Source organism: Bos indicus x Bos taurus, chromosome 26 (assembly GCF_003369695.1).
Source record: "Bos indicus x Bos taurus breed Angus x Brahman F1 hybrid chromosome 26, Bos_hybrid_MaternalHap_v2.0, whole genome shotgun sequence".
Lineage (NCBI taxonomy): Eukaryota > Metazoa > Chordata > Mammalia > Artiodactyla > Bovidae > Bos > Bos indicus x Bos taurus.
Window position 1 is genome coordinate 38,769,483 of NC_040101.1, and position 11,060 is coordinate 38,780,542.

Consider the following 11,060-nt stretch of genomic DNA (forward strand, 5'->3'; position numbering starts at 1 on the left):
TTTCTACAAAGACTTCTTTGAGGTACGGACCTTCCTGGAGGAGTCTGAAGGATAAACTGGAGTTATAGGCAGCAGAGAGAATGTAGAAAAGGGCAAGGTTATGGGGGAAGTTTGTCACTTGCAGAAATGTTTGAAGGCCAGGGTGAAACATCTGTGCTGGTAGCCCTACCAAAAACCACTTTGCTGCTGCTGCTGCTAAGTCGCTTCAGTCGTGTCCAACTCTGTGGGACCCCAGAGACGGCAGCCCACCAGGCTCCCCCGTCCCTGGGATTCTCCAGGCAAGAACACTGGAGCGGGTTGCCATTTCCTTCTCCAATGCATGAAAGTGAAAAGTGAAAGTGAAGTCGCTCAGTCGTATCCGACTCTCAGCGACCCCATGGACTGCAGCCCACCAGGCTCCTCTGTCCATGGGATTTTCCAGGCAAGAGTACTGGAGTGGGGTGCCATTGCCTTCTCCGAAAAACCACTTTAGATAGTGTAATACTCATGACCTCTCAGCTATGTCGCCAACACTTTGAGGGTGTGCAGGCACAATCCATAACCAGAAGATCCTTCAGTTAGCCGATCATGGAGTTGTAAGGATGGTGTGAAATATTTCTGTGCCTTTTCTATCCGGTCTCTGAACAATTTGTAACATCCACCTCTTGGGGGCCTCAGGAGCTTCATTCTGTTATATCCCTCCCTCTCAATACCCTTCTGCCATCCCCTAACCTCCCTAGAGGATCCTGCTGGCTCTAACCCATCAGATCCTTATGGTTCAGGATCCTTTTTTTCCCTAAGCAAAGCAGCTACTACACAGGCAGCATCTCCCTTGCTACACTGACGTCTCCCACAGCACAACTTGGGTGTGTTATTATGTGGCCAAGTTTTCTATGTCTTCCTCAAGTTCCCTTCCCCACAAGAATTGGAAGGTAAAGGAGAGAAGGAAGTAAGGGGTTAAAACACTTTTGTGTTCCTGCATATGAAGATTTGCACTAGTACAGAAGTAGGGGGCATAAGAATCAACAGAGTAAGTTTCATTATAGCAAGGGCAACTCAGTGACCTTTGCTACTTGAGAAGATAAGCACTTGAGGCAACAGCCTTCGTTTCCGTCACACAGGCGGTCAACATTTATAAGCTGTCTTCCAACCCGAGCCAGCTCCTGGCCCGCAGTCTGTCACTTGTCACTTGTGTTCTTTTATCCGTGAAGGGAATGTCCCACTGGCCAGTGGGGAGTCTTGGAAGTTGTTGTAGTCTTGCTCTTGGCCTCATCCCTCTTTCAAATGACCACAGGACTGCTTACCAAGAATACTACCCAAGGGGCTCTGTTATCTGTCTACTTCCTCTCGTCCTAGGGGCCACTCCTAGTTCAGACTACCTGTCATCTCCCTGGTTACGCAATGCCTCAGCTTAACTTTCCTCCAGTGTGTTCTTCAAGTTGCAGCCAGGGTGATTTTTCTAAAATGCAAATCTGGTCATTCTTCTCTACAGAAATTTTCAGTGACTGCCCATTGCCCTCAGGATGAAATAAAAATGCCTTAATGTTTTCGAAAACTCTTTTGAAATCTGGCTGCTGTTAACTCTTCATTCTCATCCATTTCTCGTTACTTTCCTAGCTAAACAGTAAATTTCAACTCAACTGAATTTCCAGTTTCTAAAAAAAACTCTAGGTACCAGCTTTTGTTCTCATATACTGTGCCAACTCCCTGGAAGGCTCTTCTTCCCACCCCACTGCATAATTTCTCCTCATTTCCCCCTTTTGGGGTAGCTGTTCATCCTCCAGGAAGCCATCCTTGATCCTTACTTTGACTTTTTAGTCTCGTGTGTTCTTGCTGTACTTCTTTTTCTTCGTGTCATAACGTCTATCATGCTACCTTTACCGCCTAAATGAAAAATATCTTCTCCCCTTGAACAAGCAACGCATGCTCATTAATAAGCCGATTATGGAAATGACTAATGAAAACAAACATTCCCTATAACCCTAATTTCATGGCACTGATTATTTCTGTGCACATTACGTATGGGCACCATACACTTAGCTTTATAACTTTATTGCCAATTGAACAACTTATTCTAGACATTTTAATAAATGATAGTCTTGTTTCAATGAACAATGGATCGTTTAACTAGTCCTGTCATTATTGGGCTTTGAGGTTGTTTCCATTTCCCCATGTTAGACATTGTTGCAATGACTATCCTTATCCATCCTTTACACCTAACCATTTCTGAAGAAATGTGTTTATAGAAGTATCTATAAGGTTGGTATCAAATTATCCCTTAGCCTTTGCCCACAATCAAGAAAATACTCATTTTATAATCTTTTATTTTTTCAAACCAATCAGCAATGGAAAGATGTATTTTTGATGATTTTCCCAATTACTAACAAAACATTCAGCATCTTCAGGTTTGTTAAGCATTTTTCTGGGTCAGTCTTCTTTGCTCAATTTTCTATTAAGTCAGGTTCCCTGGAAGTGGCACTTGAAATGAGGATTCTTGTGTGATTTCTTGAGAGTGCTCTATAAGGGACTGAGGGAAACAGGATAGGGCAGGAGAAGAGGCACGGAGGTAGTTTCAGAAGTCTCCCCTAAACCTCATTCCATGGGGAGCTCAGAAGCATAAACTGCACCACAGAGACCAGAAGGCCAGGCTGCAATGCCCTGCATCAGGCATCCAGCAGGCGCCAACATCCAGGGGTGGGGATAAACCTTCCCAAGCATTTCTGGGACAACCAGCCCTGGACCCTCTCTGGGGAGGGTGAGGATAAACAATTAATACCTAACATCTGCAGCAGCTGTGGGGGAGGGGTACCATCTGGTAAAAAGAACCTGGATGGACACTAGCAGTATTTGTCACGCTGCATATTTGTTTTTTAAAAGCAATCTCTTTAAAAAAGCCAAGAATGCTAAACCTCGCTGGAACATGCATTGCAAATGTACCTTCCTAGTTGTTTGTACTTTTCTAACACTACATTTTCATGGAGACAAACTGATTAAGCTTTTCTATTTTCTGGCTTTGGTGACTGTGTTTAGGTCTTTTGCAATCTAATCTTATTTTTTAAAAATAACTCTTTAATCCACTTGAATTTATGATGTGTCCTGGGTATGAGATAGGGAGTGGACTTTTTCCCCTAAATGACAGAAATATAGCTCATACTTAGTAGGAATATTCTATGACAGGTTCTGCTCTGCGGCTGCTAACTCACTTAAGTTGTGTCCAACTCTGTGCGACCCCATAGACGGCAGCCCACCAGGCTCCCCTGTCCCTGGGATTCTCCAGGCAAGAACACTGGAGTGGGTTGCCATTTCCTTCTCCAAGGCATGAAAGTGAAAAGTGAAAGTGAAGTTGCTCAGTAGTGTCTGACTCCTAGCGACCCCATGGACTGCAGCCTACCAGGCTCCTCTGTCCATGGGATTTTCCAGGCAAGAGTACTGGAGTGGGGTGCCATTGCCTTCTCCAATTCTGCTCTGAGCCTTCTACAAATTTCAATCTACTTAACCCTTGCAATACCACCTCTGGGAGAAGAGAAGTGATGCAGAATGGTTACATCATTTGCCCAGGGTCACAGGCAGTAAGTACTAGCAGTTTGGGTAGCATGTCTTCAGTCTTTGCACTTTACTGTACTATGCTGTCCTGCCTCTCCTGCTAAGTGACCAGTTGTTCCAACACCACTAACTGAACAATCCGGTCACTTCTCATAACTGGACTGTTCTGGACTCCCAGCTCTTTTATTCATCTACATGGATTTCTGTACCAATTATACTGTTTTAGTTACTAGATTTCTGTTGTACTCTGTAATAATCACCATCCCAAGTCCCTCCCAGTGTTTCTCTACAAAATTCCCTAGCTGGTCTCAATTTTTTTCTTTCAAAATATGAAGCCTAAAAGCAAAAAGTAAACACAAACAATAATATATACATTGTTTTGGATTTTGTTAAATTCATAAACTGGGGGAGAATTTGACCACATCTCCCTTGACATATTCCAGGCTTTAATTTCCCACATCCTCTAAGAGTTTTCTTCATGAGTTCCATCATTTCTGGGAAACATATCTGTGATTAGGACCATCTTTTAAAATAGTATTTTATAAAAAGTTACTATTATATTAATTAAAATTATTGGCTTTCATATTTATAACTGACCACCTTGCTGAAATAAAGGTACTGTCATCCTGTTACAATTAAACCAGTTCACGTTCTAACAAAGGCAAACTTTAAAAAGCCCTGCCTGCTGCTCTTCACTGGTGACCAGCCATCATGCCCTACTTTGAACAGGATACGTGCATATTCATAAACAAAAAGCAGGTACAACTGCAAATAGATAACAGATGTATGTAAACTAAGAAGCACCTGCATTTCTCATCTTTATCCAGTTGCTTTTCTTGAAATGTTTCAAACAAGACTCACATTTTGCTGTAACTTTACTTCCTTTCCAATATAACAATGAAAGTCCTCGATATTATATCTGGCACAGGATGGGGCTAATATATAGTCGGTTGAAAACATAGATTATGGAGGTGCACCAAAAATAAGTTGAACACACATCCCCTTAAAAATTCGAAGTTAAAATATGTAAATGTACACTCATGTGCAATCTTGTGTGCACTCACAGGCTTCCCTGGTGGCTCAGTTGGTAAAGAATCCGCCTGCAATGCGGGAGACCAGGATTCAGTCCCTGGGTTGGGAAGATCCCCTGGAGAAGGGAAAGGCTACCCACTCCAGTATTCTGGCCTAGAGAATTCCATGGACTGTATAGTGCATGGGTTCGAAAAGAGTCGGACACAACTGACCGACTTTCAAATCACATCATATCAAAGCCTATTCTTTGAAGTATGGTTCCACTGATGGGATTTGATTTAGGTCATACCTGAATGGTCTAGTGGTTTTCCCTACTTTCTTCAATTTAAGTCTGAATTTGGCAATAAGGAGTTCATGGTCTGAGCCACAGTCAGCTCTTGGTCTTGTTTTTGCTGACTGTATAGAGCTTCTCCATCTTTGGCTGCAAAGAATATAATCAATCTGATTTCGGTGTTGACCATCTGGTGATGTCCATGTATAGAGTCTTCTCTTGTGTTGTTGGAAGAGGGTGTTTGCTATGACCAGTGCATTTTCTTGGCAAAACTCTATTAGTCTTTGCCCTGCTTCATTCCATATTCCAAGGCCAAATTTGCCTGTTACTCAAGGTGTTTCTTGACTTCCTACTTTTGCATTCCAGTCCCCTATAATGAAAACGACATCTTTTTTGGGTGTTAGTTCTAAAAGGTCTTGTAGGTCTTCATAGAACCATTCACCTTCAGCTCCTTCAGCATTACTGGTTGGGGCATAGACTTGGATTACTGTGATATTGAATGGTTTGCCTTGGAAACGAACAGAGATCATTCTGTCGCTTTTGAGATTGCATCCAAGTACTGCATTCAGACTCTTTTGTTGACCAAGATGGCTACTCCATTTCTTTTGAGGGATTCCTGCCTGATGAGCTATGGAATGAGGTTCATGACATTGTACAGGAGATAGGGATCAAGACCATCCCCATGGAAAAGAAATGCAAAAAAAGCAAAATGGCTGTCTGGGGAGGTCTTACAAATAGCTGTGAAAAGAAGAGACGCGAAAAGCAAAGGAGAAAAGGAAAGATATAAACATCTGAATGCAGAGTTCCAAAGAATAGCAAGAAGAGATAAGAAAGCCTCCTTCAGCGATCAATGCAAAGAAATAGAGGAAAACAACAGAATGGGAAAGACTAGAGACCTCTTCAAGAAAATCAGAGATACCAAAGGAACATTTCATGCAAAGATGGGCTCAATAAAGGACAAAAATGGTATGGACTTAACAGAAGCAGAAGATATAAGAAAAGATAGCAAGAATACACAGAAGAACTGTACAAAAAAGATCTTCACGGCCCAGATAATCACGATGATGTGATCACTGACCTAGACCCAGACATCCTGGAATGTGAAGTCAAGTGGGCCTTAGAAAGCATCACTACAAACAAAGCTAGTGGAGGTGATGGAATTCCAGTTGAGCTATTCCAAATCCTGAAAGATGATGCTGTGAAAGTGCTGCACTCAACACGCCAGCAAATTTGGAAAACTCAGCAGTGGCCACAGGACTGGAAAAGGTCAGTTTCCATTCCAATCCCAAAGAAAGGCAATGCCAAAGAATGCTCAAACTACCACACAATCGCACTCATCTCACACGCTAGTAAAGTAATGCTCAAAATTCTCCAAGCCAGGCTTCAGCAATATGTGAACCATGAACTTCCTGATGTTCAAGCTGATTTTAGAAAAGGCAGAGGAACCAGAGATCAAATTGCCAACATCCGCTGGATCGTGGAAAAAGCAAGAGAGTTCCAGAAAAACATCTATTTCTGCTTTATTGACTATGCCAAAGCCTTTGACTGTGTGGATCACAATATACTGTGGAAAATTCTGAAAGAGATGGGAATACCAGACCTGACCTGCCTCTTGAGAAATGTGTATGCAGGTCAGGAAGCAACAGTTAGAACTGGACATGGAACAACAGACTGGTTCCAAATGGGAAAAGGAGTTCGTCAAGGCTGTATATTGTCACCCTGCTTATTTAACTTATATGCAGAGTACATCATGAGAAATGCTGGACTGAAGCAGCACAAGCTGGAATCAAGATTGCCGGGAGAAATATCAATAACCTCAGATATGCAGATGACACCACCCTTATGGCAGAAAGTGAAGAGGAACTCAAAAGCCTCTTGATGAAAGTGAAAGAGGGGAGTGAAAAAGTTGGCTTAAAGCTCAACATTCAGAAAACGAAGATTATGGCATCTGGTCCCAGCACTTCATGGGAAATAGGTGGGAAAACCGTGGAAACAGTGTCAGACTTTATTTTTGGGGGCTCCAAAATCACTGCAGATGGTGATTGCAGCCGTGAAATTAAAAGACTCTTCTTGGAAGGAAAGTTATGACCAACCTAGACAGCATATTCAAACGCAGAGACATTACTTTGCCAACAAAGGTCCGTCTAGGCAAGGCTATGGTTTTTCCTGTGGTCATGTATGGATGTGAGAGTTGGACTGTGAAGAAGGCTGAGTGCCGAAGAATTGATGCCTTTGAACTGTGGTGTTGGAGAAGACTCTTGAGAGCCCCTTGGACTGCAAGGAGATCCAACCAGTCCATTCTGAAGGAGATCAGCCCTGGGATTTCTTTGGAAGGAATGCTGGCTGAAGCTGAAACTCCAGTACTTTGGCCACCTCATGTGAAGAGTTGACTCATTGGAAAAGATTCTGATGCTGGGAGGGATTCGGGGCAAGAGGAGAAGGGGACGACAGAGGATGAGATGGCTGGATGGCATCTCTGACTCGATGGACATGAGTCTGAGTGAACTCTGGGAGTTGGTGATGGACAGGGAGGCCTGGCGTGCTGTGATTCATGGGGTTGCAGAGTCGGACACGACTGAGCGACTGATCTGATCTGATCCATTGATGAGAGATCTTCGTTTTTGAGTTCCGTTCTCTTTAAAGAAGAAAAGTGGTATCTCATTTAGCTTTGATTTGAATAAGTGATATTGAATATCTCTCCATGTGTCAATTATTGGCCATCTATACATCTCTGGAAAAATGTCTATATTCAGATCCTCTGCCCATTTTTCAATTGGGTTATTTAGTGTTTTGTTGATGAGTGATATGAATTTTTAAAAATATTTTGGCTATTAACCCCTCATCTGATACATTATTTTAATATCTTCCCACTCAAAAGTTGTTTCTTTTTACAAACTTTCTTTTACACACACACATACGATACTTTTTCAGATTCTTCTCCTTTATAGTTTATTACAAAATATTTATTATTGTTCCCTGTACTATGCAGTAGGTCCTTGTTGGCTGTCTTTGTTCATTTTGCTGGTGGGTTACTTTTGCTGTGCAGCCTTTTACTTTTGCGTGTTTCCCTTGCCTGAGGAGACAACATGCAGAAAGATAATGCTAATACCTATGTCATGCCTGACTGCCAATTGGAAATGTGGCTATTATCAAAAAGGCAAGAAATACCAAAATATTATAGAGAGGATGTGGAGAAAAGGGACCCCTCATACACTATTGGTGGAAATGCAAATAAGGAAAACACTATGGAGCTTCCTCAAAAAATTAAGAAGAGAACTACCATGACTCAGCTATTACACTTCTGGGAATTTATCCGAAGAATATGAAAGCACATATTTGTAAAGATATATGCACTACTATGTTCATTACAGCACTATTTACACAGCCAAGGTATGGAAACAACTTAAACGTCCATCAACAAATGAACGAATAAAGATGTGGGGCGTGTGTATATAAAATAGAGTCGGACACGACTGAGAGACTTCACTTTCACTTTTCCCTTTCATGTATTGGAGAAGGCAATGGCAACCCACTCCAGTGTTCTTGCCTGGAGAATCCCAGGGACGGGGGAGCCTGGGTGGGCTGCTGTCTATGGGGTCGCACAGAGTCGGCCACAACTGAAGCGATTTAGCAGCAGCAGCAGCAGCAGCCCTTGGTGAATGCAGGAGGGTGAAGGCAGAAGCAAGCTGGCACTCAGGGAAGTGGCAGCTCTGGGGCTCAGCAGCAGTGGCCATCTGTTCTAGGGGGTGCAGCAGGCCAAACCATCATATTGCGTTCAGATGGGAGTAAAAAATGCTTTATTTTAGAATCATGATGCTTAATACAATATATAAATAGAAACAAAGGTGTATATGTGTGAAGTATTCCTATACTTGTATTTTATTAAGGGCTTTTATTATTTTTTTAATTAGGAGTATATTTTATATTTTATTTAATGTCTTACTTGCATCTATTAAGATGATTCTCATTTATCTAATTTGACCTATTAATATGATAAAGTATAGTACACTGAAAAGAACTTAAACATACTTACATTTCTAGAATAAATCTCACCTGGTTATGGGATACATGGTTTTGCCAATATTTTATGTAAGCATCTAAATTCACAGGTGAATACACAAAAATAAACTCAAAATGGATTAAAGATCGAAACGTAAGACCAGAAACTATAAAACTTCTAGAGGAGAACATAAGCAAAACACTCTCCGACATAAATCACAGCAGGAACCTCTATGACCCACCTCCCAGAATATTGGAAATAAAAGCAAAAATAAACAAATGGGACCTAATTAAAATTAAAAGCTTCTGCACAACAAAGGAAACTCTAAGCAAGGTGAAAAGATAGCCTTCAGAATGGGAGAAAATAATAGCAAATGAAGCAACTGACAAAGAATTAATCTCAAAAATATACAAGCAACTCCTGCAGTTCAATTCCAGAAAAATAAACGACCCAATCAAAAAACTGGGCCAAAAAACTAAACAGACATTTCTCCAAAGAAGACATACAGATGGCTAACGAACACATGAAAAGATGCTCAACATCACTTGTTATCAGAGAAATGCAAATCAAAACCACAATGAGGTACCATTTCACGCCAGTCAGAATGACTGCTATCCAAAAGTCTACAAGCAATAAATGCTGGAGAGGGTGTGGAGAAAAGGGAACCCTCTTACACTGTTGGTGGGAATGCAAACTAGTACAGCCACTATGGAGAAGAGTGTGGAGATTCCTTAAAAAACTGGAAATAGAACTGCCATATGACCCAGCAATCCCATTGCTGGACATACACAGTGAGGAAACCAGAACTGAGACACGTGTACCCCAATGTTCATCACAGCACTGTTTATAATAGCCAGGATGTGGAAGCAACCTAGATGTCCATCAGCAGATGAATGGATAAGAAACTGTGGTACCTATACACAATGGAGTATTACTCAGCCATTAAAAAGAATACATTTCAATCAGTTCTGAGGTGGATGAAACTGGAGCCTATTATACAGAGTGAAGTAAGCCAGAAAGAAAAATACCAATACAGTATAATGCATATATATGGAATTTAGAAAGATGGTAATGATAACCCTGTACGCGAGACAGCAAAAGAGACACAGATGTATAGAACAGTCTTTTGGACTCTGTGGGAGAGGGAGAGGGTGGGATGATTTGGGAGAATGGCATTGAAACACGTATAATATCATATGTGAAACGAATCACCAGTCCAGGTTCGATGCATGACACAGGATGCTTGGGGCTGGTGCCCTGGGATGACCCAGAGGGATGGTACGGGGAGGGAGGTGGGAGGGGGGTTCAGGATGGGGAACACGTGTACACCCGTGGTGGATGCATGTCGATGTATGGCAAAACCAATACCAATACTGTAAAGTAATTAGCCTCCAATTAAAATAAATAAATTTATAATAAAAAATTAAAAAAAGAAAATAATACAATAGATATTTCAGCATGAATATCTGAATATCAGTGGGATTGCTGGGTCATATGGCAGTTCTATTTCCAGTTAAATTCCACAAATTAAAAGTATTATTGCCCTGTGTACCCCAGAGTTAAAGAATATGAGTCCTTAACAAACTAGAGAATATAACATAAAAGAAGTAGACTCACAGATAAGGAAAAGAAACTGAGGGTTACCAGTGCAGGGGGCAAGGGAGAGGGGGCAACACCAGAGGGGGGCAGCAGGAGGCACAAACTAGAGGTGGTGGCAGACGGGCTCAGGGTGCACTGTAACCACAGGGGCATGGCCAGTATTCTTTTAACAACTGTAAATGCAAAGTAACCTTTAAAACCTGTACAAAATTTAAAAATGTTTACGAATAAATAAAACATTTTTAAAAGCAAAGAAAAAAACCCAAAATAAATTCACAGGTTGAGTTTGGTGTAAAGCTTTCTCCAATTTTCTTAGTATCAATATAGCATAAATGCACATACTTGTAAAAAAAAGGCTACTTCTATTTAACATAATGATCCCACTATTAAAAAAAATTATTTACAAATTTGGTTGAGTCTAGTACTTTGAGATTTTCACTATAGTTTTATAAAAATCAGTATTAGGTTTTCAGGGGCTTCCAACTCAGAGGAATCCTATTTTAAGGACATCATGGAGGTAAGAAGCAGCAAAGGAAGAGGCCAAGTGTGATTTTATGTGCACTTTCCCTCTCCTCCACAAATTTTATAGCAATTGCTCTTAGAAAGGACTTGGACTTCATGAACATAATGAGAGAG